General features: G+C 47.9%; 1 protein-coding gene across 3 annotated transcripts in view; it reads left to right on the plus strand.

The window, feature by feature from the left end:
- Window positions 1-27,897, plus strand: part of LOC146855202 (glioma pathogenesis-related protein 1-like) — a 403,498-nt gene that overhangs the window by 363,752 nt on the left and 11,849 nt on the right. The window lies entirely within an intron of this gene.

The following is a 27,897-nucleotide window of genomic DNA, read 5'->3' on the forward strand; positions in this document are numbered from 1 at the left end:
CGCATCGAAACCCCAGCATTTGCTGCGCCAACTCGAAGGCTGCACTTCACGACCTGTAAAGGATAAAAAATAAGAAAATACATTACGGGCCGCTGGTGGCCCGGGTGCTGTGCCCGTGGGGAGAGCCGAACAAGAGACTGTTCCGCCCCCCCACATTCCCTTTTAAAGGGGGGGGCACGGGCCAGGCCGGTCTGAACCGGCCGGACCCCCACGCTGGATTCCCGTGTGAACCGGAAGCACTAAAGTGCTTCCAGTTCACGCCCTGCAGAACGCGACCTACTGGACGATTATGGGGGAGGTGGGAGTGCTCCCACCTCCTCCTTTCTCCCGGGGACAGGTCCGACCCCCATATTGGCAGCGCGCGCTATTTAGCGCTCGGCCTTGCCCAGCTGCACCGTTTCTCTGTTAGCTAATCTAGCTGAAGGTCATGTAATCCCCTCATAAGTGAAGTTCCATGTCGACCCCAACACTGTAGGGATATTATTGGGTAAATGTTTCTGTCGAAGAGGAGGGAGTCCCACGCGGGAGCGCCAGCAGGTAACACTTCAAGGGGGCCCAGATATCCGGAGGTCTAGAGGCACTAGGTAACAGTTCAGCATATGTGGTGAGTCGTTCTTGGCAAACCACCAAATCATCTATCCAGTCCTTAAATTTGGGCGCCCGTCTCCTACCCCATCGGCAGGCCACCCGCCTCTTGGCCATGAGTAGAGCGAGAGCAACGTATTTGCGATGTGTCGCCTGTATTGATTTGACATAGCCGAGAAGAGCCATCAACGGTGTGGGATCGATGAGTGTATTCGTGATTAGAGCTAGAGCGTCAAAGACGTGCCTCCAAAATGCATTAACACCCGGGCACTCCCAGGCCAAATGAAGAAAATCTGCTCCAGGAGCTCGACATCTATCACATCTATCTGAATCCCGCAAATGATATTTGTGCATCTTGACTGGGATATAATACAATCTGTGAAGAAACTTATAGTGTATTATGCGAAGCCTGCTTCTGGCCGAGATCCTCTTGGTCTGCAAGCAGCAGTACTCCCATTGGTCATCTGTCAGGACAAGCCCCAGCTCCCCACTCCATCGTGTGCGGGATAGCGTGGCCGGCAATACCCTCTGTGTGTGCACTGTTCGATATATCAGGGAGACAAGGCGTTTATTCATCGTACTTTTAACCCCTTGCATGCCCATGACGAGCTGGACTCGTCATGGCACACAGTTCTCGTGTGCCCATGACGAGTCCAGCTCGTCATTAGGCATCCCCTGGGAAATCCCTCTGGTGCGGGCACCAGAGGGATTCCCTTTAAACCAAAATAGCCTCGGGAGCTTGGGAAGCTCTTCCAAAGCTCCCGAGGCCCCCCCCTGCTTTCCCGGTAATGACGATCGGCGCGCACGTCACGCCGACGTCATTACAGTGAAACCGAAACTGAAATGAGCCAAGAGGCTCATTTCAGTTTCAATTTCTATGTGCTCAGGGGGCTATCTCAGCCCCCTGAGCACGTAGAAAGACGGGAGAGGTATCGTTGGAAAAGGGAGAATCCACCCACTAGACACCAGGGAGGGGGGAGCGGCCCCTTGGGCAAGGGCCTTTGCTCCCCCCAAATAATTTGGCATCATTTAGTAATTTTGCCCCCCCCCGGGGGGGCAAAAAGCCCACTAGACACCAGGGAATTTAAAAAAAAGTAAAAATAGGGGTGGAGGGCATGGGCCTGCCCGTTTTGGGCTGCCCCCACCCCTATTTTTACTTTTTTTAAAATTCCCTGGTGACTAGAGGGCTTTTTGCCCCCCCTGGGGAGGGCAAAAAGACTAAATGATGCCAAATTATTAGTCTTTCTGTCCCCACCTGGGGGGCAGATTAGGCAGTGGCCCCAGAAAGCCCACTAAACACCAGGGATTTGTTTTTAGGTTTTTTTAGGGTGGGTGCTGCCGAAATGGGCACGCCAATGCCCCCACCCACCCACCACCATTACAGCCTTTCTGCCCCCCCGGGGGACAGATGGGGCATCGGCCCCTAATCTGCCCCTTCGGGGGGGTGGAGAGCCCACTAGACAAAAGAGATTTTTTTTAAAACTAAAAATAAGGGTGGCGGCTGCCCAAAACGGGCATGCCCATGTCTCCCCCCTCAATTATTAGTCTTTCTGCCCCCTGGGGGGCAGATGGGGCATTGGCCCCAAATCTTCCTCTTCGGGGGGGGGGGCAGAAAGCCCACTTAACACCAGGGATTTGTTTTTAGTTTTTTTTAGGGTGGGAGCTGCCCGAAACGGGCATGCCAATGCCCCCACCCACCCGCCATCATTACAGCCTTTCTACCCCCCCTGGGGGGCAGATGGGGCATTGGCTCCTAATCTGCTCCTTCGGGGGGGCCGAAAGCCCACTAGACACCAGGGATTTTTTTAGAAAGTAAAAATAAGGGTGGGGGCTGCCCGAAATGGGCACGCCAATGCCCCCACCCACCCGCCACCATTACAGCCTTTCTGCCCCCTCTGGTGGGCAGATGGGGCATTGGCCCCTAATCTGCCCCTTCGGGGGGGCAGAAAGCCCACTAAACACCAGGGATTTGTTTTTAGAAGGTTTTTTTAGGGTAGGGGCTGCCCGAAACAGGCACGCCAATGCCCCCACCCACCACCATTACAGCCTTTCTTCCCCCCCGGGGGGGCAGATGGGGCATCGGCCCCTAATCTGCACCTTCGGGGGGCGGAAAGCCCACTAAATGCCAGGGATTTTATTTTGGACAATTTGTTTTAGGATGGGGGCTGCCCAAAATGGGCATGACAATGCCGCCAACCCCCCGCCACCATTACAGCCTTTCTGGCCCCCCCTGGGGGACAGATGGGGACAGTAGCACCCAATCTGCTCCCGGGGGAGGGCAGAAAGCCCACTTGACGTGAGGGATTTTGTTTGCGCAATTTTTTTTTAGGGTGGGGGCTGCCCAAATGCCCCCACGCCCCTGCCACCATTACATCCTTTCTGCCCCCCCAGGGGGCAAATGGGGGCAGTAGCCCCAATCTGCCCCCCCAGAGGGGCAGAAAGCCCACTATCCACCAGGGATTTTGTTTTTAGGGTGTGGGCTGCCCGAAACGAGCAAGCCAATGCCCCCACCCTCCCCCCCACAAACATGACAGTCTTTCTGCCCCCCAGGAGGCAGATGGGAGCTGTAGCCCCCAATCTGGCCCCCCCTGGGGGGCGCAGAAAGCCCACTAGAAACCATGGATTTTTTTGTTTTATTAGTGTAGGGGTAGGGGCTCCCCAAAATAGGCATGACAATACCCCCACCCCACCCCCAGAGAAATTCCAGTCTTTCTGACACCCCCGGGAGAGGTTTCCCTAGGTGGCTGCCGAGCACAGGGCCAAAAAACCCAAGTGACCCCCCTTGCAAAACCAGGTCGTTTTGAGATTGGCAATTTTCATGTCGCCTCACTACGTTGTGGGCCCTTGCCTGTTGCGGGTACTTGGGCCTCCCACACAAGTGAGGCACCGTTTTTTTCGGGAGACCTGGGGGAACGCTGGGTGGTAGGAAATTTGTGTCAGCCCGGTGATGCCACAACTTTCCCATACAAAAATGTGTGAAAAATGTGATTTTTTCAGCTAACTGAGGTTTGCAGGGCATTCTGGGTAAGGAAACATTGGGGGATCCGCGCAAGCCATAACTCCCTGGAATCTCCCTGGTGTCTAGTTTTCAGAAATGTGTAGGTTTGGTAGGTTTCCCCAGGTGGCCGCCGAGCACCGGGCCAAAAAACCAAGTGACCCCCCCTTGCAAAACCAGGTCGTTTTGAGATAGGCAATTTTCATGTCGCCTCACTACATTATGGGCCCTTGCCTGTCGCGGGTACTTGGGCCTCCCACACGAGTGAGGCACCGTTTTTATTGGGAGACCAGGGGGAACGCTGGGTGGTAGGAAATTTGTGTCAGCCCGGTTATGCCACAACTTTCCCATACAAAAATGTGTGAAAAATGTGATTTTTTTCAGCTAACTTTGAGGTTTGCAGGGCATTCTGCGTAAGGAAACGTTGGGGGATCCGCGCAAGCCATAACTCCCTGGAATCTCCCGGGTGTCTAGTTTTCAGAAATGTGTAGGTTTGGTAGGTTTCCCCAGGTGGCCGACGAGCACCGGGCCAAAAAACCAAGTGACCCCCCCCTTGCAAAACCAGGTCGTTTTGAGATAGGCAATTTTCATGTCGCCTCACTACATTATGGGCCCTTGCCTGTCGCGGGTACTTGGGCCTCCCACACGAGTGAGGCACCGTTTTTATTGGGAGACCAGGGGGAACGCTGGGTGGTAGGAAATTTGTGTCAGCCCGGTGATGCCACAACTTTCCCATACAAAAATGTGGGAAAAATTTGATTTTTTCAGCTAACTTTGAGGTTTACAGGGCATTCTGGGTAAGGAAACGTTGGGGGATCCACGCAAGCCATACCTCCCTGGAATCCCCCGGGTGTCTAGGTTTCAGAAATGTGTGGGTTTGGCAGGTTTCCCTAGGTGCCGGCAGAGCTAGGGTTCAAAAAGTACAGCTAGGCACTTTGCCAAAAAAGGTTCATTTTTCAATGCGAAATTGAGGTGTGTCCACGATGAGTTTTGCGACGTTTCCTGTCGCGGGCACTAGGCCGACCCACACAAGTGAGGTACCATTTTTCCCGGAAGACTTTGGGGAACACGGGGTGGGTGGAAATTTGTGGATCCATGCAGATTCCAGAACTATCCACCACAGAAATGTGGGGAAAATGTGTTTTTTTTGGCAGTTTTTTAGGTTTGCAAGGGATTCTGGGTAACAGAACCTGGTGGGAGGCAGTCAAGTCACCCCATCCTGGATTCCCCTGGGCGTCTAGTTTTTAAAAATTTATAGGTTTGCTAGGTTTCCCTAGGTTGCGGCAGAGCTATGGTTCAAAAACTACAGCTAGGCACTTTGCCAAAAAAGGGTCATTTTCCACTGCGAAATAGAGGTCTGTCCACGTTACGTTTTGCGCCGTTTCCTGTCGCGGGCACTAGGCCGACCCCCACAAGTGAGGTACCATTTTTCTTGGAAGACTTTGGGGAACACGGGTGGGTGGAAAATTGTGGATCCACGCAGATTCCAGAACTTTACACCACAGAAATGTGAGGAAAATGTGTTTTTTTTTTCTACAAAAGTTTAGGTTTGTAAGGGATTCTTGGTAATAGAACCTGGTGAGAGGCAGTCAAGTCACCCCATCCTGGATTCCCCTGGGTGTCTAGTTTTCAAAAATGTATAGGTTTGCTAGGTTTCCCTAAGTGCTGGCAGAGCTAGGGTTACAAACCTACAGCTAGGCACTTTTCTAAAAAAGGGTAATTTTGCATTGGGAAAATGTGGTGTGTTCACGTTGGGTTTTGAGCCATTTCCTGTCGTGGGCACTATGCCTACCCATACAAGTGAGGTACCATTTTTATCGGGAGACTTAGGGTAATTCAGATTTGTAAAGGAACTGTTATTACCTATTGACTTTCGATGCATTTCTGCCTTCCAAATGAAAGACATTGTGTAAAAAAGAAGTCATTTAAAAAAATGACTATTAATCATACTAGTATGAGTATTCCCAATTTCGGAAATGTGCAAATATCTACTGTTTCTAAACTCTATATTTTGTTCCCATTTCAGAAATACATAGGTGTCTTTCATGCCGATTTTTCCATGTACACATTTTTACAGAATAATTACTGTATACCCCGTACATAATAAAAAACCATTGCAGGTTGCTGCTCAGTTTTTGGCTCTGGGTTCGTCGGGTTCTTGGTGAACCTACAAGTCCTATATATCCCCACAACCAGTAATGTCCAGCGGATGTAACTGTATATTGCTTTCAAAGAGCTGTCCTAATTTGAAGAAGTTACAGGTGAAAACGTTGACACAAAAGGCTGTTTTTTTCAACTAATTTTCAATTTATCCTATATTTAACTGTTAGTTTCTATTAAGAAACCTTGATGGATCTACACAAATGACCCCTTGCTGAATTCAGAATTTTGTCTAAGTCTCTAAAATGTATAACTTTCCAGGATCCATTATTGTTTTTGTACCCATTTCTACCATTAACTGGAAGGAGGTTGAAAGCACAAAAAATAGCAAAAATAGGCTATGTCCCAGAAAAATGCCAATACTGTGTAAAAAGTTTTTGGGTTTCTGACAAAAGTCTGGTATCCCCTAAAAGCTGGGAAAATGGTGATTTGAGCCCCACAAACCCTTTTTTGATAACATTTGCAGGGAAAAACCCAGATGCTTTCATTTGCAGCCCGTTTTTCCCATTTTTCCCCAAAAACAAACTTTTGCTGTATTTTGGCTCATTTCCGTGACCCCTCCAGGGGAATCCACAAACCCTGAGTACCTTTAGAATCCCCATGATGTTGGAAGAAAAGGACGCAAATTTGGCGTGGATACCTTATGTGGTCAAAAAGTTACAGGGGCCTCAGCGCGCACTACCCTAAATAGCCAAAAAAGGCGTGGCACAGGAGGGGGAAAAGGCCTGGCAGCGGAGGGGTTAAGTATTAACTGCAGTGGAAAAACGGAGTGGGTCGCACACTGCTCGTCATACTAGCAAATAGCCCCATAGAACTCTGGATAATGTAGTGGCAGCGGTGAGTACGCCTATACCACGAGTATAAAAAATAATGCCATCCCTGGACACGTGTTTCGAGGTAATTGCCTCTCGTCAGCAGGGAGCAGGTAAGTATGAGGGGTGCCAAGTAGACTGCCAAAAATATTAAAGGTATAGTACCTCTCGCGGCGCGCAGGTGCGGAACCCAGGCTCGTCAGCCCAAAGTCGCTCGAAAGAGCTTTAAGTACAAAAACGGAGTGGGTCGCACACTGCTCGTCATACTAGCAAATAGCCCCATAGAACTCTGGATAATGTAGTGGCAGCGGTGAGTACGCCTATACCACGAGTATAAAAAATAATGCCATCCCTGGACACGTGTTTCGAGGTAATTGCCTCTCGTCAGCAGGGAGCAGGTAAGTATGAGGGGTGCCAAGTAGACTGCCAAAAATATTAAAGGTATAGTACCTCTCGCGGCGCGCAGGTGCGGAACCCAGGCTCGTCAGCCCAAAGTCGCTCGAAAGAGCTTTAAGTACAAAAACGGAGTGGGTCGCACACTGCTCGTCATACTAGCAAATAGCCCCATAGAACTCTGGATAATGTAGTGGCAGCGGTGAGTACGCCTATACCACGAGTATAAAAAATAATGCCATCCCTGGACACGTGTTTCGAGGTAATTGCCTCTCGTCAGCAGGGAGCAGGTAAGTATGAGGGGTGCCAAGTAGACTGCCAAAAATATTAAAGGTATAGTACCTCTCGCGGCGCGCAGGTGCGGAACCCAGGCTCGTCAGCCCAAAGTCGCTCGAAAGAGCTTTAAGTACAAAAACGGAGTGGGTCGCACACTGCTCGTCATACTAGCAAATAGCCCCATAGAACTCTGGATAATGTAGTGGCAGCGGTGAGTACGCCTATACCACGAGTATAAAAAATAATGCCATCCCTGGACACGTGTTTCGAGGTAATTGCCTCTCGTCAGCAGGGAGCAGGTAAGTATGAGGGGTGCCAAGTAGACTGCCAAAAATATTAAAGGTATAGTACCTCTCGCGGCGCGCAGGTGCGGAACCCAGGCTCGTCAGCCCAAAGTCGCTCGAAAGAGCTTTAAGTACAAAAACGGAGTGGGTCGCACACTGCTCGTCATACTAGCAAATAGCCCCATAGAACTCTGGATAATGTAGTGGCAGCGGTGAGTACGCCTATACCACGAGTATAAAAAATAATGCCATCCCTGGACACGTGTTTCGAGGTAATTGCCTCTCGTCAGCAGGGAGCAGGTAAGTATGAGGGGTGCCAAGTAGACTGCCAAAAATATTAAAGGTATAGTACCTCTCGCGGCGCGCAGGTGCGGAACCCAGGCTCGTCAGCCCAAAGTCGCTCGAAAGAGCTTTAAGTACAAAAACGGAGTGGGTCGCACACTGCTCGTCATACTAGCAAATAGCCCCATAGAACTCTGGATAATGTAGTGGCAGCGGTGAGTACGCCTATACCACGAGTATAAAAAATAATGCCATCCCTGGACACGTGTTTCGAGGTAATTGCCTCTCGTCAGCAGGGAGCAGGTAAGTATGAGGGGTGCCAAGTAGACTGCCAAAAATATTAAAGGTATAGTACCTCTCGCGGCGCGCAGGTGCGGAACCCAGGCTCGTCAGCCCAAAGTCGCTCGAAAGAGCTTTAAGTACAAAAACGGAGTGGGTCGCACACTGCTCGTCATACTAGCAAATAGCCCCATAGAACTCTGGATAATGTAGTGGCAGCGGTGAGTACGCCTATACCACGAGTATAAAAAATAATGCCATCCCTGGACACGTGTTTCGAGGTAATTGCCTCTCGTCAGCAGGGAGCAGGTAAGTATGAGGGGTGCCAAGTAGACTGCCAAAAATATTAAAGGTATAGTACCTCTCGCGGCGCGCAGGTGCGGAACCCAGGCTCGTCAGCCCAAAGTCGCTCGAAAGAGCTTTAAGTACAAAAACGGAGTGGGTCGCACACTGCTCGTCATACTAGCAAATAGCCCCATAGAACTCTGGATAATGTAGTGGCAGCGGTGAGTACGCCTATACCACGAGTATCCAGAGTTCTATGGGGCTATTTGCTAGTATGACGAGCAGTGTGCGACCCACTCCGTTTTTGTATTAACTGCAGTGGAGCCAGCGCCTGAGGCTCCACCGGGAAGTCTGTGGTCAAAGAACAGATTCCTTGTCGAAGGCGAATATATAGGAAAACGTCCAGCGGGGTCTGCCGCCGGCCTTGAAATACATGGTCAGCAGTGCGGAAACGGCCATTATGATATAAATCCCCCCAAGTGCTGATGCGAGTACTCTTTTGAAAGTTGTGAAATATTGTTTCTTGGAGAAGGGGCATATTCGGATGATAAGTTAGAGGCATTAACGGGGAGTATAGTAGGGTGACATTTAACATACGCCCTATATGTTGCCATGCTACAGTTGTACACGTGAGAGTGGTCGGCGCCTCATCTCGAGGTTGAATCGGGTCATATAACACTCCCTCTATTGGAATGGGGTGTGCCAGCCAGTGCTCCGCCGCAACCTGCGGCGTATACCGTGGCTGCTTCACCCAAATCCATGCATAATAAGCTTGTGCACTAAGGTAATAGAGTTCAAAATTTGGTACTCCAAACCCTCCCTGTGAATAAATTCTGATAAGAACCTTCCATTGCAACCTCGTACGTCAACTCTGATCTAAGTGTCTTAAAAAAGAAAGTACCTGGATAATACGGAATATTTAAAAACAAGTAAAGCAATTGAGGAAGTATTACCATTTTAATTAGGGATGCGCGTCCCGCCACGGAGAGGGGAAGAGCAATCCAGCGGGTCACATATTCCGTTATACGGGTTAATGCAGTTCCACAATTCGAGCGCATTAACTCCTCTCTATCTCTAGTGACCCAAATTCCCAAATACCACATTTCATCTTCGCACCACTCCAAGGGATAATCCAGCAGAAAGCGAACCGTTGCGGTCGTCAAGGGGAAAACGCAAGATTTCCCCCAGTTGATTTGAATCCCTGATAGTTTCCCAAATACTATAAATTCCCAGAGGATTGGGTTCAAATTTTGTTGCGGATCACGTATATATATAAGGTAATATCATCAGCATATAAGGATATAAGTATTTGCCGCATATTACAACGCAAAGCCTTGTAATTGTGATGTTGTCGCAGCTTTGCCGCTAACGGCTCCACTGCAAGAGCAAAGAGCAAGGGGGATAACGATCACCCCTGCCGGGTGCCCCTGGTAATTCGAAAAGTCTGAGATGTGCGGCCGTTAATGAGCACTTTAGCAACCGGCATTTGGTACAGTAGCCGAATCCAGGAGAGGAAGAGGGGTGGAAAACCCATCCGCAGCATTACCCCAAAGATATAATCCCACTCAATGGAATCAAAAGCCTTAGTGGCGTCTAAAAATACCGCGGCCATAGGCAATTCGGTTGAGACATTATTTAAAATAGCAAAAAGTATTCTTAGATTATGAGAGGTGGCTCTCCCGGGCACAAAGCCCGACTGGTCTGGGAGGATCAAGTTTTCCAGCAGTAGACTCAGTCGAGTAGCGATGAGTTGGGCCAGAATTTTGGCATCACAGTTAAGGAGGGAGAGCGACCTAAAGGAGTCGCATTGTCGGGGCGACTTTCCTGGTTTTAAGAGTGAAATGATAATAGCTTCCCTCATGGATGCAGGTAGGTATCCAACCTCTAGTGATTCTCCATATACCTCACGTAAAATGGGGGCCATTAGATCTATATATGTCTTGTAAAACTCTATAGGAATACCCTCTGTACCTGTAGCTTTCCCAGATTGCATGCTCATAATAGCGTCCCTGACCTCGTCCAACTCAAACAGGGCACATAGGAATTCCCATCGCCTATCACTTAACCAGCCTAGCACTACATCATCTAGATACCCACCCAGATCATCCCTCCTCTTGGTAGTATAGAGATGATTATAATGTTGTGTAAAAGCATTTAGGATATTAGTAGTGTCACGAAAGACCTCCCCGTCTGGATCCTCGAGCTCCAACACATAGTTAGAGTGACGAGGTTTCCTAATCGTATGCGCTAGTGCCTTACCAGGCCGCTCTCCCTCTCCGTACCGTCGGGCCACCCAGAATCTATCTCGGAACCGTGTTTCCCTCTGCGCTGCATCCATATACTCCGTGAGGGTCTCCCGAAACTTGAGTTGGGCGAGACTGCTCGGGTCCGCTGCTAATTGCCCTTCCTAGGATTTAATCTCTGCCTCTAATCTGCGCAATGTGTTAGTTATGTCTTTTAATACACCCGACCCTTTCGATATGCAGAACCCTCGTAGTGTGGCTTTAAACACCTCCCAGATGGTTTCCACACTGTCCACTGAGCCTTTGTTGCGCGCGAAGAAATCTAATATTTCTTCCTGCAGTTCCACCTGGAAGACCGTATCCAGCAAAATAGAGGCATGGAATCGCCATGCACTGCGCGGCATGTCAAATTCGGAGGATGACAGTGTGAGCTTTACCGGGGCATAGTCCGAGTAAGTTCTGGCCAGGTGCTGCACTTGAAATATCGCCGGGCCCAACCCTCGGGACACAAACCAATATTCCAGGCGTGCCCATGTCGCTGCCTGCGCTGTGTAATGTGTTCCCTCCTGCGTGTCTCCAAGCATCAATTAATTGATAAGCGGTTATAGTATCCTGGAGAATTGTGCGCGCTTTTGAATAGTGGTGAGGGTCAGGATGTGATCTAACCATGCTTGGATTGTATGTAACATTAAAGTCCCCCCCCCAAAATAATATGACTGGAGACTATATCAAATATCTTAGCCCATAACGAGGTGTAAAATTTCGGTTCATCTACATTCGGTCCATAGCAGCAAGCAAGAGTGACGGAGACAGCCCCCAACCATCCCCATGCCAGGCAGTTTCGTCCTTGCAAATCACTGGCGGCTCCTGCTAGTTGGAATGGCATCTGTTTTTTAATAAGGATTGCCGTCCCTCTCGCACAAGACGAATAAGAGGAAAGGATTTTGTGCTCCGCCCATTTGCTTGCAAAGTTGTTTGGTTTATGAGGAGTGAAATGCGCTTCCTGTAACATGGCTATGTGCACTCGATGCCTATCCAAATATGCTAATATTTGCCTTTTCTCCCTCGGGTCCCCCATGCCTCTAACATTCCACGTGATAATATTTAATTTCCCAGCATCTATATCAGCCATATTCCTTGCCATTCGCTATCAGCCTGTGCCGTGCTCACAAAAGTGGAATTCAAGCCCTGTACTCGAGCATAAGTCCATACCTTAATACACTTAGGATGCTCAAACTCACTCTCATTTGTCGTCTTAACTGTATCAACAAAACAAGATTCCTGATGTGTAGATGCCATACAGAAAACCAAACTGTCACCCCTCCTCCCCTCCCCACCCACTGAAGCAGCCCCAACTTACCAGAATAGTTCTCCCTCCCACCCTCCCCTAATACAAATCTAAACAAAAACAGCACAACTGTCCCTGCAACGAGCATGCAGTGGACATTCTCAGGGGGATACCCATTGGGGACCATTTCCAGGTGGCAGCACAGGTACTTCACGCCCACGGAGCCCTCCGCTGATGGCATAGCCGTGCTCGCAAGAGCAGAGGGTGCCCGATGCATCGTATATATATATCTCAAAATGGTGCATCATCTGAACAGTGTGTGTGTTCTTTAGGGTAGATCTGATTGCCAATTGGTTATCATATCCCGGACTGTACTTAGAGTGGCTATGCGCAACAAGGATTGATTCATTGCGAATCATCTTCTGCCCCCGTCGATGTAGACCACAGCGATGCCGTCATGCATCCATCTGTGCGATTCTGGCGCCGTACATGTTTGAGAAATTCCTCCACCTGCTGTGGCTTGGGGGAAAAAGTGTTGTTTGCCTTGATGAGTAACCCTAAGCCATGCAGGATATAGTAGCGCATAATTAATTTGTGCTTTCCGCAGCTTATTTCTGACGTCCATAAACTTGCGCCTCTCCTCTTGGACTACAGGCGTAAAATCCGGGTAGATGGAGAACGTGTTCCCGTCATATGACAAATTCTGTTTACTTTGCGCAGCTCGCAAGGCCACATCCCGGTCCTTATAGTTCAAAAGTCTTGCTATAATAGGACGTGATGCGCTGCCGGGCGGCGGGCGCGGTCCAAGAGACCGATGGGCCCGTTCTACAATAAACTGGCTGGAGAAGGACTCAGTACCAATTGCAGACAACAACAGCTTCTCGACGTATTCTTCCATTTTCCCTGTGTTGGTTTACTCTGGAATGCCTATTATGCAAATATTATTGTGCCTGCTACGAGCTTCTAAGTCTTCGTTCTTTGCAGCAATAAGCTTCAAAAGTTTATCCATGTGTGCCAACTGCGTTGTATGTTGTGTCCTCTGCGTCCGAGACACGCCGCTCCGCTTCCTTAATACCCTCATCATGCCTCTCCAGCTTATGTACAATGGCGTCCATTCGTGACGACATCCTGTCCACCTTGTCCACAATGGTGGCGAACCCTTGCCTGACCTCCTGGAGGATACTTTGCATATAAGTGTCCTGCGGGACTGCCACCCCCCCCCAAGGCCTCATCTCTCCTGTCCGCGTCCCGATCATGCTGTAAGGTCCGGGGTCCTCGCTTCGTGGCCTCAAAGGTCAGCTTTGGTTGTCTTGTGTCTGTCTTGCCCATGCTGACGTGTGAAAGTCGCTAGGTTGTGTGCCCCCGAGACGCGGGTATTCGTCCCTCTGGTTGAGCAGTCCGCAAGCGCCCCACACCAGGAACCTCCAGTGAAGTGACCAGTGCCGGGTGGCGCAGTGGATTATAGCAGATAAATCACAGCTACCTCAGGCACACAGTTACAATCCAGCCCTCACTCTCGGATTTTCTCACCTCCACGTGTTTGTGGGTGGCACCTGCAGCAGGAGTGCCCGGCGCTGGAATTGCCACACCAGGCCCCGCACCCCAAGACCTGTGCACCGGAGCGCTCTCAGACTGCCACCAGAGCAGAGTTCGCAGCTGGATCTAAGTGCGACAGGGGCAGCTCTCAAGCACCACAGTCATGGGCAACCAATGCGACAAGCTCATAGAACGCCAGTGCGTTGACTTGAAATCCTCCGGCCCAAGCACCACTCAAGTTCCCAGCGCGTCTTGGGGGGGTAAGTTCCATATGTAATCATCAGCAGTGCGCCATAACGGGAGTCCCACCTCTCAAATTTGCTTCACATCTAGGATGGGAGCCCCACTTCCCTAATTCAGCAGGGGCAGCAGAATGTCTCAAATGAATTTTCAGCCTCTCAGGTCACAAAACGGCGACCGGCAGTGCTCGGCTCCAGCACTAAACCCAACCGGGGGGGGGCCCAGCCGCCTCCAGTCACTCAGTGGGATGGTTTTAGCAAAAACCCCCGTCGACTCAGCTGACGGCCCCCTGGGGGAAGAGTTGGCCGTGTGGGCCTCACTGTAAAGATATTGTGCCCCCTCCCTGCCTCAGTGGGGCCACTGGTAATTATCAGGCCAATCGCAGGTACGCAAGGTTCTAATGGCAGCGGCAGGGCAACTCCAGTGGAGCAGCAAGGCAGGGTGGCCGCCGAATGTGCGCGTGTTAGCGCCGGGCATCAAGTTCAAAAGACCCCTGGAGCGTCGCGGTCATCCCGGTACTCCTCTGGTCGTTGCGTCTCACCCTGGGTGGTGTCGGTTACTCGCCTCCCTCCGCTGATATAACCAGCCCTGCTGCCGCCAGTGATCCTCTTTTTCACCCACCTACCACTTTCTGCTGCAATGCGGGCGATGTCGTCCCTCGCCGATGTGCAGAAGGGTAGCGCCTCTCATCCCCCTGTACTGAGTCGACCCAGGCGCCAGTCAGGATTTCGGTTCGGTGCCTCCTTTTCTGCCGCCCGATCCTCCGCTCCCGGCCTGGATACCACGTGTGCGGCAGCGGGCTCACGTAGCTGCCAAGGCCGCCCTGGAGCACCTCACCACTTCACCCTTCTCCTCGGTCAATTCCTTATGCTGTCAAATCAGGAGCGGGGTGCGCCCAAAGCGGACGATTTTCGCACTGAGTCAGCAGCCAGGTGATATCTGCCGGCAATAAGTATTTCCAGGCATCGGCGGGGCCATTGAGCAGGATAAATTGAAGGATTACAGCATCGGGCTGCCGGAGCCTCACGCTTGTGCGGCCATCTTGCGTGCGCGCCACCTAGTGCCCCCCCTTTTTCCTATTATATGATGTTTACTCAATGATTGTTATCTGACATTTTGTTACTATACTTGTTTGCATCTACCTTGTTGCATTTCTTTTTCCAAAATAAAGTTTTCTGTTTAAACTAGAATATACAATCCTTTATCGCTTAATGAAAAAAAGTACTATGACCATTTGGTTTCTCCACTATTATAATGTTGGAAATAGGAGGATAATTTCAGAATCTATTTTCTCACTACTAAGTTGCTGGCGGTGTATTTACAAGAAATGACACACCGCTGCACCAAGGCAGCAATGCGTCAAGGTTTCCTGTGCCAGTGTGAAAAATCCTTATGAAGCCATCGATGAGACATATTTACAAAACGGGGCTCCTGGGCACAAGGTCCCAAAAGTGGCATATTGCTGTAGTTGGTCATAAAATTGACTCAACTACAGCAATGCATCACAAAACAGAGGCCCAACTGATGCAAGTGGGCTAATGTATGGGGACAGGTGTAAGAGTGTCAAAAAGCGAAAAACTCACCTTGCACTCTATTACATTGGTCCTGTATGTCACGCATACAGGTGGGCATAGTGTACGTATGTTTACCACCATGCCTACGTATGTGTAACATGTCATTAATGGTGTGTAATGTGTGACTTATTTTGTTACCTACCTTACGTGTACACTCACCTGTTGAGGGGAGGTGACTTGATTGCAGATTACACAGTTTCAAGCCACTTCAGCTGGTCAAAGTCCTCTGAAACAGCCAATGCATCATTCCTTTGCCTGGGTTTTAGAGGCGCAGTTATTTTTGACATGTCTCAAGCTCAGTGGTCAGCTTCCCGGAGATGCGCCACTTTGGGAAAAAGACATAAATATCACTGCATCAGTTTTACGGGGGATTTTAGGTGGGAACACCTACCTTGCATAAAATTAAAACTAATGTGATGCAGTTGATTCCAACAAAGGAAGAAAAATGACGCAGGCAGACAAAGTGACGCATCAGCATAGATGCGTCACCTTGTAAATATGGAGCAATGACAGCAACATTGCTGCATCAAAAAAATATGCAGCGACGGTGCAAGGGCCTTGTAAATATGGCCCCTGGTTTTTAAAATAGCTCAGCTGCATGTTTCTCAGTATTTTCCAAAAGGTCTAAATATCATGTAATGGAAATCATGTGGCATATTTCCAAGCCCTAATCGCCACATGAACATCACTTTTTATGACGTTCTTGTGGTGATAAACCCTTTGCATTATTTACATAGCGTCGTTAAACAATCATAAAAAAATGATAATGTGAAACTTCTATGTTTGCACATGGCAGTATACATAGGTGTAACAAATCACCATTCTGTATTGTTTATTTGCAGTAGGGGACACTTACCTGCACATAAACAATCTCCCCCCCCCAATGCAGACTGGTGCAAGGGTGCCTGTGTTGGTGCTAGGCAGCTAGATTTAGCACCAGCACTAGGGGAAATGCAGGGAATTTGCCACATTCTTGTGAATACGGCACATCCATGCGTTCTCAGAATAGCTGAGCGTGGCATTAGCAATGTTTGCTTAACGCCAAGCTTCGCCATTCCCATTGTGAATATGTCCCGTTATTTCTTAACAAGCATCGACACTGCCAACACGTTTGCATGATTAATAGTGCATGAACAAACCAACAACATTAAAGGCAGATATGCGGTGAACATTCACGCAGGCAAGATGTAGACTTACACAGTACAGATGGGGCGACAGACACACAGGTGGTCAAAAGAAAACAATGGTGTTTTGAAAACCGACTTCATGCACCACATTCAGTGTGTGTTCCTAATTTCTGCATACAGTACTCACCCGATCTACTGCTTGGTCTTGCGTCTCTCCACCTTTCTGAGCACATACCTCATTACTACACCCTTTTTGTTTCAGGACTGCTAAACGTCTCATAGGACAATGCTAGCACTTATCAGGCGGTCCAATAGATTTGTAATGGAACAGCAAAGATACTCCCAAGCACTCCTGTAGTCCAGCTTCTTTTCCACACTCCATTCAAAGCACTCTATTTGGATAGTACCCAAACCCATGACCCTGCCCATCTAGGAACAATGAGTTGTGAACAGTGCAAAACAGTCTCTCCAATTCAGCACAAGGATCAGGCTGAATCATCATCATATCAGTCCTCAGAAACACGCAGTCAATGCGTGAAGTGTTTCATTCACAGTCCCCAAAGCTGCAGCTGTGATTCAGATTTATTAATAAAATGCATAGTCAGGTAAATCCATTCCACATAAATACACATACAAACCATTGCAATAAAAAACAGCACAATCAACAGTTAATAAATTGGAACAAAAGACAAATATTATGAAAAACGGCCGATTACCGGCAGGCTTGTTACTTGTGTATTATTTTCATGTATGGTTTCAGTCTTGTTCTCACGGGTATGCGCACTTGCTTTCGCCACAAATATTTGTACAATTTTAACAACCCTTGGGGCATATTTGGAACGATTTGCTACTTCTATGTGTGATGCAGAATATAGCACACATAGATGTAGCAAATCGCCATTTTTTAATGATTATGTGCAGGAAGGGACACTTTCTTGCACATAAACAACTTAAACAATCATTAATTGCATTCTGCAGCACACATAGAAAAAGCAAAAATGAGGAGAAATAAACATATTTCTTTTTGTTGCACAATCCTAACGCCTGCTATTGTACAGCGTTAGTTTTTGTCACTGCCTCAATTGTGCACCACCTTGTAAATCTGGTTCAGCGTCAAAAAGCAATGGATGTTGCGGTGGAACGCCCTCAGCAACACCCATTGCATGCCTCTTTCATGCAGATACCTGCGTGAAAGGGGCCCATATTTACAAAGTGGCGTTAAGCCAGAAAAAGTGGCTTAACACCAATTTGTTAATATGGTGCAGGGCATTGCACCACCGGACCGTCAAAAAAAGTGACGTTCCGGTGTCGCAATCCCCTTGTAAATATGCCTCCTTATGTTCAGGCGTGACTGTTTGGTGTTGAGGCCCTGTGTGGGTGCTTGTCTACAGTTTTTTATTCCAGCTTGAATGAAGGGGCCCGTCAGCAGTTTGCTTCTTTCCCTTCCCACTAAGCTTGCACTCAGCACTTTCAGTTGATCTGGACCAAGATGAACTCTGTTCCAGATTTGGGTGAACCACAAATCAAAGGCGCATTAATGCTAACTTCGGATTAAATGTGTAGTGTCTTGCGAGTTTTGAGACAGAACCCTTTGGCTCCTATCAGACTCCATAGAGCTGTGCCGTAGGTGTAGGAGTGTAATGCAATGAGAATTTGTTTTAGAATGTTGAGTTTGCAGTTACACGTAGAAGAATGTAGACTTGTAATATTGAGTTCTGTGTGTGGTGTAGTCATTGGCTGGGGTAGATGCTACAACTATCAACAAGATAGGGGATAAGTTTCCAGAAGAACAACCGTGCTCTCCCACATAGTTTGCCATTGTCCAAGCAAACTGCTTGAACGTGCAACATATGTTTCTATTGAAGTATGGAATTGACACTTCATGCATGTAGAGTCAAAGCACAGCTCCAGCTGCTGTGAAAAAGTTGAAGACAATGAAAGCAGTGCAAAGAATCTACACTTTGTATCCCGAGAACCTGCTGGTCAGACCATACATAAAGGTACCACACTACCATGCAAAATACAATTGTACATTATACAGAGCGATACTGCTTAAGGTGGTTACATACAGATACAGAAAAGAAGCACTAAAGACTGTTATAGTCAAATACTGACAAAGTACATGAAAGTGCTGGCTCACCAGGAAAAATTTTATGGTCACTGCAATTATCAGAGCCTCGATAAGCTGTATGACCTCAGCACTGGGCGTGGAGACCCAAGAAGAAGCACGAGGGCAGTGCTTACTGAGCTGTCCGCTACCTGAAGCACACACCATCAAAGCCGCAAGTTGACAGCTCTGGCTAGCTCTAGAGATCTCCAAAAAGTGGAATGGAGAGAATGATGCAGGCTCTAATGGACAGCAAACAGTAGTGGAAAGAGCTCCTCCATCAAGGTCAGCCACTCCCATGACTGGTTACCATGCTGCCGCCTTCCTAATGCCAATTTCACCTTTCGATACATCCAAAAAGCAAAATATTGGCAATAGATGGACTACTTGGATAGAGACATTTGATGATTTCAGTGATGCACTTGAAAAGATTTATAACAAAAAGATTATCAAATGTCTCAAGACTCTTGTTGGTGAGGGTGTGAAAGATGTCATAAAGAAAATGCAGCGAACTAATGAAGAAATCGCATACCGTGAGATTAAAGAAACATTGAATATCAAGTTTAAACCTAAACCTGTACCAAACGTTGATTACGAAAGATATATTTTCAGTCATGAATGACAAAGAGTTGGTGAAAGTGAATTTGTAGAGAGACTCAATGCACTCATCAAACACTGTAAGTGAAATTAATAATTAAGAAGCTATGTGTCTTAGAGTTATACATGGATACTTGTCAGGTTCATTTAGACGATGATTGCTGAGAAAACTCTTAGTCTGGAGTGAGTGGTGATGGCTGCCATGGCTGAACAGCGTGCTGAAAGACAAGCTACTGACATGGAGGCCGAAGGTGCCCCGAGTGAATCCGTCATGAACGTGAAATGTAAACTGAAGCAAAAGACTGAAGGACACAAAGTGATGTCTACACTGTTGCAAAGTCATCCTTGTGCCCTGGGCACCCCCATTTTCTGCTGACTGGTAATGGTGGTAACTGACTCTGAATGACCCTGGGCTGTGCTTAACCAGGCCCAGGGCCAGTGATATGCTGAAGACACACTTAGAATACAGTTAAAACACCAACACACACTAAAGTACACTATGGGTTAGGGTACCCCATGATTGGCATGTCATCCCCTATAAGTCCCTAGTACATAATAGGGCAGGGTGATTGAAACTACCTTTAAGTCCCTAGTATATAATAGGGAATGGCAATTTAAAAGGCCAGCAGACCTTTCTGCACTTGCATGTTTGCACTTCTGAAGACTGAGGTCAGTTTAAAAGCAGCCTAGTTTTGAAGGACTGCTTTTAAAAGGCAAATTGTGCCCAAACTCGACTTTGCTATTAGGGACATTTAACAATTAATGAATTACAATGTTTTGGCACATTAGGTAACCCCAGGGTCTCCCTAGGTGTCCCAGGGGTGGGGATGTCAGGTATTTATAAGTAGGACCATTATAAAATGAGTTTAGTGAAATTGCACATTTCACTCCCCACATTGTAGTAAAGTGCTTACCAAAATCGAGTTTTGTGCAAAGAGCACTATGGAGTGAGGATCTGCAATATGTTTACATATTCAGAACCCCTAAAGTCTCCCCTAGGTATCCCAGGAGTGTGGGTCCTGTAGATATAGACAGGGTCCTCATAAAAGATGTTTTATAAGCCCTAGTACTGGAGAAATTGGCCAAGTCGTTTTTCCCATTGCAAATCTCCAGCCACATTGGTTAAGATGGCAAGAAGTTATTACATCATAACTAACGTTCAGGAGTTCATAAAAATATAATTCAAGGACTGACTAGAAGGATTGAACGAGGATTTTGCTTTCCGGTTCCGAGTGAGCGTGGACTGAGCGGTCTGAGTGGAGAGGAGAGGACTGGGAACGGCGGCTTCCTGGCTTGTTTCCCCAGGATTCCTCGGGATTGCTGCTGAGTGGGTGGTTGAGTTTGAACACGGTTCACGGCTTTGCTCCCGCTTCTGCTTCAGCAGCTTTTCTGCTCCGGCGGGATTTCCTGGACTGCTGCGGGTGTTGCGGTGCTTGGACTGCCGCAGCTAAGCGCGGTTCTGCTCCCGCTTTTGCTCCAGCTAATACCCGCTAATACCTGCCAACAGGATCCCAATCACTGAATCACTGACTAGAATGGTATTGATAAATACAGCAATATGCTATTGTTGAATTTATCCTAGCATGTACAGACAAGAAGTTATAAGACTTTCTTTTCTGTAAACCAAAATACAGCTTTCCAGTGGTCTGTCCTTATTGGTCAGAGTTAAGTGGATGAGCCAGTCTCATTTGATGAGGCAATAAGTAGCCCCTGGGGTTAGAAAGCCCATCTGAGTGGGCAGGGTTCTGCTACATAAGAATGCCAGAGGAGGGGGAGGGAGCGTAAACCGTATTCTTCAATAGAATGAGGAGACGGGCAGGAGAGGCCAGTTTCATTTACACCTCTACTTTTTGAACCCAGCCAGATAGTAGGTTTAAGGAAAGAGAATATTCAAGCAAATGCTATGGGGTTTAACCATCCTGGAGGTGTGTTTTGCCAGCCCTTCACTCTCTGCTTGTAAATCAGCCATGTTGAATTTTGGAAAAATTGTGCTCTCTGAGAGACTATAGTGCCACACTTTGGAGGATATGGTCATTCTATGGGGTGTTGCCCTGGACAGGAGTGCCCTCCTGCTTGACCCAGAGAACTTAGAGTAAGTATCTGAGCCTCTCAGCTCTCAGCTCTGCTGCTTGAAACTGAGAGAAGGATTGCCAAGCTGGAAACTTGATTTGTACCATCAATCCCTGCACTCTAAAACGACTGTGCCTGCTGTATTATCTGGGACTATAGCACTTTGTTCCTTGCTTCAAGCGGAATAAAGAGTTGATGCCAAGCACGAAAGTTGATTTACACCATCAGGCCCTGCTTTCTGGAAAGACTGTGCCTGCTGCATTATCTGGAACTACAGCCCTTTGAATATACCTTGTTTCAAGGGGAATAATAAGTAGGCTGCCTGCAAGCTACAGGTTAACAGAGCTTGCCTGTATCAACTCCACAGAAAGTCTCCTTCCTGGCGTGAATCCAGTGGATATTTAAGGGTGTTGTCCAGGTGCATTGTGGGACTTGTGATCCCAGTCTTTCATGGACCATCTTGGAGATTTCAGGCCCTTGGTATGTGTTTTGGACACTTTGAACCCTCACTAAATCCGGCCTGCTGAAAGAGGCTGCACGAAGTCTGGTGAGAAATCTTCCAGATCCTCCGGCTTAGTGTATCTGACCAGGGCTTCATCGCGGTCAGCCTCAAACTTTGACTTTGTCCCGGTCAGAGGTGTCCAGAAGTGGCACTATTGGTTTCTAAGCAATAGAAAGTGTTTAATCTTTAAAAACTCATATCACTAGTTCCCTACAGAGAATTTATTTTCGTAACAGAGTCATTTTAAAGATAACTTTATTTCCTATTTTTATAAACTGGTGTTGGATTTGTATTGTGTGTTGTGTCTCAATTATTTACTGAAGTGGTGTTTTTAAATGCTTTATATACCTATCTCTGAAGTTCAGCCTGCCTGCTCGCAGCCAAGCTACCAAGGGTTGAGCATTGGAATAATTTCCTGAGACCTATTCTGAGCCCTAGTTTGTGTTAGTGGCCTTATTGCCAGAGGGAGATGTACATTTCCCTCTATCAATAATCCACTTCCCAACATTTTGTCTTTCAGCAGTGTGGATGAGGACTTGTGTTTAAAACGTACACCTTTCAGTAAAGTGAATTAAGAATTTAAAAATCCTCTAAATTGCCTTAAAAAACTTGATTTTTTGCAATTTGGTCATTTTTTAGACTTTTCCAAAATTGTTCTAAGTCTGTGTTGATAGTTGTGGTGACCCAAACCTAGGGAACCATGGAGCTACACCTGGCTAAACTGTCTAAGTTCAGGATGCCTTATCTTAGGGTACAGTGTAGGCCTACAGGGCTGCCTGCTTCTAACAAGATTAGGGAGGCAGGGTTGCTTACATCCCTTAGGGCCTGGGTTGGGGTAGCAGAGGAGATTCCTCCCAACCTCACCCAAGAGGGGGGTGAGGATGGTTGCTCTTCCATTTTCTCCAGTGTTAACTATATGGTACCAGATGGTGGGAGGAGGGGAAGGGTCCCATACTCTGGAACCACGACAGCTTGAGGCCCAATTAGATTTGATAGCTTTGGAGCAGAGGAAACTGGAATTGGCTAAGAAGTGGGACAGGGAGGAGGCGATAAAAAAATGGTGGCAGTGAAAATGATGACAATTTTGAGATGTCCAGGGTTGGTGGATTTGAGCACAAACATCCCAAGGGTATAGTACCCAAGTACACAGAGGGCGATGACATTTATAAGTAGCTAACAGCCTTTGAAAGGGCCCTTAGAACGGGTATGGTTCACTCTACGTATTGGGGTGCAATCATGTGGGAGTTGATTCCAGTAGCTGGGAGGCATAGGCTCCTGACCCTACGGGGGAGGATGCAGAATCATCATCATCAGCAGATAAAGGCATGCTTAGTGGGGAAAAATATGGTTTAACACTAGAGCAGTAAAGGGTGAACTTCAGAGACACCCAGAAAGTGAATAGAAAGTCATGGGTAGACGTTTTCGACATCGCACAGAAGGCACTGGAAGGCTGGATTATTGGTAACAATTTTGACACATATGAGGGATTGTATGATTTGTTTTTGAGAGAACACATTTTGACTCATTGTGCTGAGGAGAAGTTACACCAGTACCTAGTGGACTCAACGCTGTCTGGTCCTAGAGACATAGTCAAGGCAGTTGATGAGTGGGTGAGAACCTGGGTTTCCACACAGCACCAGGGGGGTGATCAGAAGAAAAGAGGACAGTTCCCTCCCCAGGGGAAAGCCCAGGGAAAGAAAGGTCAAAAACAGAAGGAATCTTCCAAAGCCCCCCAAAAACCTAAACAAGGAGGGGGGCCTGAGCCAACCCAAATTCAAAGGGAGGGTCAATCAGGAAAAGAATGGTAGGTTATTTGATCCCTCAAAGGTGGGCAAGTGCTTTGACTGTAATCAAAGAGGAGTTGGCCTAACGGCTAGGGCGCTCGGCCTCGGACCTGGGGAACTGGGTTCGAGTCTCGGTAATGACGCTGAACTTCCTGTGATTCTGGGCAAATTACTTAATCTCCCTGTGCCTAACAAAAAAAAAATTAATGTGTGTCCTCATGTAAAGTAACTGCCGCTATGTAAAGCGCTCTGATACCTGATTGGATTCGGGTCAAGTTCGCGCTATATAAAACTCTGCAAAAATAAAAATCAGCCAGTGCACAAAAGGGGAGATGCTGTCTGCACCAAGAAGCTCCCCTCTAAGGGGCCATCCTCAGGGATTGCCAGTATAAGTGTAGGGGAGGAGAGTGGTGCCGCAGAGAGAAATACCCAGGTGGTAGAAGCAACCTTAGTGGGCCTGGGTGGGGTGAATATTGCAATCCTTGCTGTCTTATCCTCAAACATGGATACGTACAGACAGTGGCCTAAAGTTAATGGGGCTAAGGTGGAGGCTATCAGAGACACAGGGTCTAGTGTGACTATGGTCATGGACAAGCTGGTCCCTCAGGAGAGGTTGCTACCTGGTGAGTTTCACCAGGTTACCACGCAGACAGCACTACCAAACTCCATCCTATGGCTTTGGTGGATTTGGAATGGGGGGGAGTGTGACAGGCTCCATGAAGATAGATGGGTCTCCTGTGCTCCCAGTCTCAGTGTTTACTGGAAAATGACCTCAAAGCATCTTAGTGGCCAGATATGAAGAGGGGTCTCCGTATAAAAATATTGGACCTCCTTGAGTGGGTATGTGCTGTGACTAGGTCACAGACTATCCAGAATGGAAAGGCTGGACACTTGGACCCTGGAACATAGAGCCAAGCAGCCAAGGACAAGGTTACTGGGCCTGGTAAGCCAGCCCAGGGAACTCAAGAGGTGCAGTAAGAATCTAACCCTGATGGGGAGGATCTGGCCTCTGAGGGAGGGACTCCATCCCTTCCAGAGCTGTCAGAGGTGGCAGAACTGACAGACGCAGGTGGACCCTCCAGAGAGGAGTTCAGTAAGGGACAGGGAGACTGTCTCACCCTTGGGAGCTTGAGGAGGATTGACTCTAAGCAGGAAGAAGGGGGTGATAGTGGGTTTCACAGAATCTACTGGGAAGATGGACGGCTTTATACTGAGGCCATAAACCTCAAGGAGGGGGCCACCAGGAGGTTGGTGGTGCCCCAGTAGAACAAAGAGTTCATCCTGATGCTGGGTCACGATACTCCTTGGCAGGACATTTGGGACAGACAAAGACTTGTAACCGGTTGGAGAACCATTTCTACTGGCCCCATATGTCTGAAAAGGTAAAAGAGTTTTGCAGCTCCTATGTCACCTGTCAGGCCAGTGGCAAGGCAGGAGGCAAGACAAAGGTTCCCCTAATACCACTTCCTGTAGTTGGGGTTCCTTTTGAAAGGATGGGGATGGACAAAGTTGGTCCTCTGGACCCACCTACTGCAACAGGGAATAGGTATATCTTGGTGGTAGTGGACCATGCCACTAGGTACCTTGAAGCAATCCCTCTTAAAACCATAGATGTTCCCGCAGTGGCTAGACCACTGCTTGGTGTGTTCACCTCAGTTGGTTTTCCGAAAGAGCTGGTGTCAGATAGGGGCACAAACTTTCTGTCCAGCTATCTGACTGCTATGTGGCATGAGTGTGGTGACCACTACAAGCTCACCACCCCCTATCACCCACAAACAAATGGTCTAGTTGAGAGATTCAATAAAACCCAGGAGGGAAACTGAGCCAGTGCCCGACCTCCTCTCCACTAATGTGCAAGATGGGTCAGTGGAGGGAGTTGTTCTCTCTCCTAAGTTGACAGACTAGCAACACAGAGACTGTAAGCAAGTGCTGGAGCAGTTTGCTGGCCTGTTTGTGTGCACCACATTGACACTGGTGACAGCCTACCTGTCAAAAATAAACTGTACAGGTTGTCTGACCATGTCAGAGCCAGCATTAAAGCTGAGGTTTGCTAAAATGCTACAATTGGGGGTAATTTAACTGTCTGAAAGTCCATGGGCCATTTCAGTGGTGCTGGTGCCCAAACCTAATCCCCAGGGGGGACCAAAAGAGTTAAGGTTCTGCGTGGACTACAGAGGACTGAATTAAGTCACTGATGCTTACCCTAGACCTAGAGCTGATGAGCTCATTGACAGGATAGGGGCTGCCAACTACCTGGGTACTTTTGATTTGACTTCAGGCTACTGGCAGATTGCTCTCACAGATGAAGCACAGGAGAGGTCGGCATTCTCCACACCAGAGGGACATTGCCAATTCAAGGTAATTCCCTTTGGCTTAAAGAATACACCTGTCACCTTCCAGAGGATGGTAAACAGGGTCTTGTCTGAGTTAGATCAGTTCAGTGCAGCTTATCTGGATGATATAGCTGTATACAGTTCTACCTGGGGAGATCACTTAGGCCAACTGGGGTAAGTGTTTGCGGTCATGCAGCAGGTAGGCCTGACTATTAAGGCAAGTAAGTGACAAATAGGGCAGCGTTCTGTGGGGTATCTGGGCCACCCGGTAGGTGGAGGCCATGTACAGTCTCTCCAGGCCAAGATTCAAGCTATTTTGAATTGGACACCTCCTGCCATCCAGACTCAGGTCAAGGCATTCCTTGAACTGACTGGGTACTATAGAGGGTTTGTTGGGACCATTGTGGGGCCCCTAACAGAAGAATTTTTAAGAAGAGGCCCAAAAAGGTGGATTGGACCCCAGAGTGTCATAAGGCTTTTGACCCTTTGAAAGCTGCTATGTGGTCAGCACCAGTGCAGCTGGTCCCCAATTACACAAAGGAATTTGTCAGACAGATGCTTCAGAACAAGAGGTTGGGGCAGTGTTGTCACAGCTAAATGAAGACGGCCTTGATCAGCAAGTTGCCTTTATTAGCAGCCAACTTCTTCCCAGAGAGCAGAGCTGGAGCACCATTGAGAGATAGGCTTTTGCTGTGGAGTGGTCCCTGAAAAAGCTGAGCCCATATTTGTTTGGGACTCACTTTCATGTTCAAACTGACCCACAGGCCTCTCAGATGGCTCATGCAGATGAGGGGAGAATTCCCAAGCTGTTAAGGTGGTCCATTTCCCTACAGGGAATGGACTTAACAGTGGAACACAGACCTGGGGTTGGCCATGGAAATGTTAATTAACTTTCCAAGTTTGCACCTGCTGCATTATCTGGAACTACAGCCCTTTGGATATATCTTGTTTCAAGAGGAATAATGAGTGGGCCCTGAAGTTAAGCTTTACCTTTAGATACACATTTACCCCTACCAATAATCTACGTTCCAACATATATGTTAAAAAAAGTGTGTGATGTGGATTTTTGTTTCCACATGAAGGTAAATGTCCCGCCATTGGACAGATATGTAAAGGCTGTGGGAAGAAGAACCATTTTGTGACAGTTTGCAAAATGAATGAAAAAAAAAGTGTGTCACATCACAGAGATAAAATGGCCACCAGAACATTACAGAAGCAACGTTCGACCCATGCCCAGAAGTCCAAGCAATTCATTGCAACAGGGATGCGAATTACGAAACAGTAAGTCAGTTCCATTCATTGTTTCCTGGTTTAGGAAAGCTTAAGACGATGAAAGTAAAACTGCATATTAATAAAGAGGTCTGTCCTGTGGCTCAGAAACACAGACACATTGCTTTTCACTTACAGGAAGCTGTTGAAAAAGAACTAAAATGGTTACTTAAGTGTAGGAGAGTAGGATCTGCACTTATGTTGCCCCCATTTTTTTCTGATGTTTATACTGGTTTCTGGCTATATTCTGGCTGGGTCCCTGCTAATCAGGGACCCAGCCTCTCTGTTCTCTCTAAACAACTTGGAGTGCATAAACAACTTGGAGTGCATATTAGATGCACTAGTGATTGGATACTGTGGTACCTTTTGAGCCCCTAGTATATGGTACCTTAGGTACCAAGGGCATAGGTACTTCACAGGCCTACCAGGGGCTGAAGCATGTATTATGCCACCCCTGGGAACCAGACTAAATCTGACACCACAGGCTTGCTACTGCAGCCTGGGTAAGGTAGTGTTAGCACTCCTCACTGAGGTATAGGTTCCCTATATCTCACCTTACACACACATATAAACCAGTCACCCCTAAGGCAGGCCCTATCAATCCTGAGGGCAGGGTGCTTGGTTTCCATGTGAGGGGGTGCCTCTCAGAGTCCATTCTCCGTAGCTGTTTGTGGATGCGGTTAACCCATATACTCTTAAGTGCATTATAACCTAGCGGTAAATGCTAACTTTGGGTTGGCTGCATCAAAACATGTCGTGTTTGGTGTCAAACGCTTTGGAATCATAACCCACACCAGTAACTGGTGTGGGAGCATGATCCCACCCTTCTAGAGGGATAGACATGTACCCACTGTGGAAACACGGTAGAATCCTGAA

This window comes from Triturus cristatus, chromosome 4_1, assembly GCF_964204655.1.
Source record: "Triturus cristatus chromosome 4_1, aTriCri1.1, whole genome shotgun sequence".
Taxonomy (NCBI): Eukaryota; Metazoa; Chordata; class Amphibia; order Caudata; family Salamandridae; genus Triturus; species Triturus cristatus.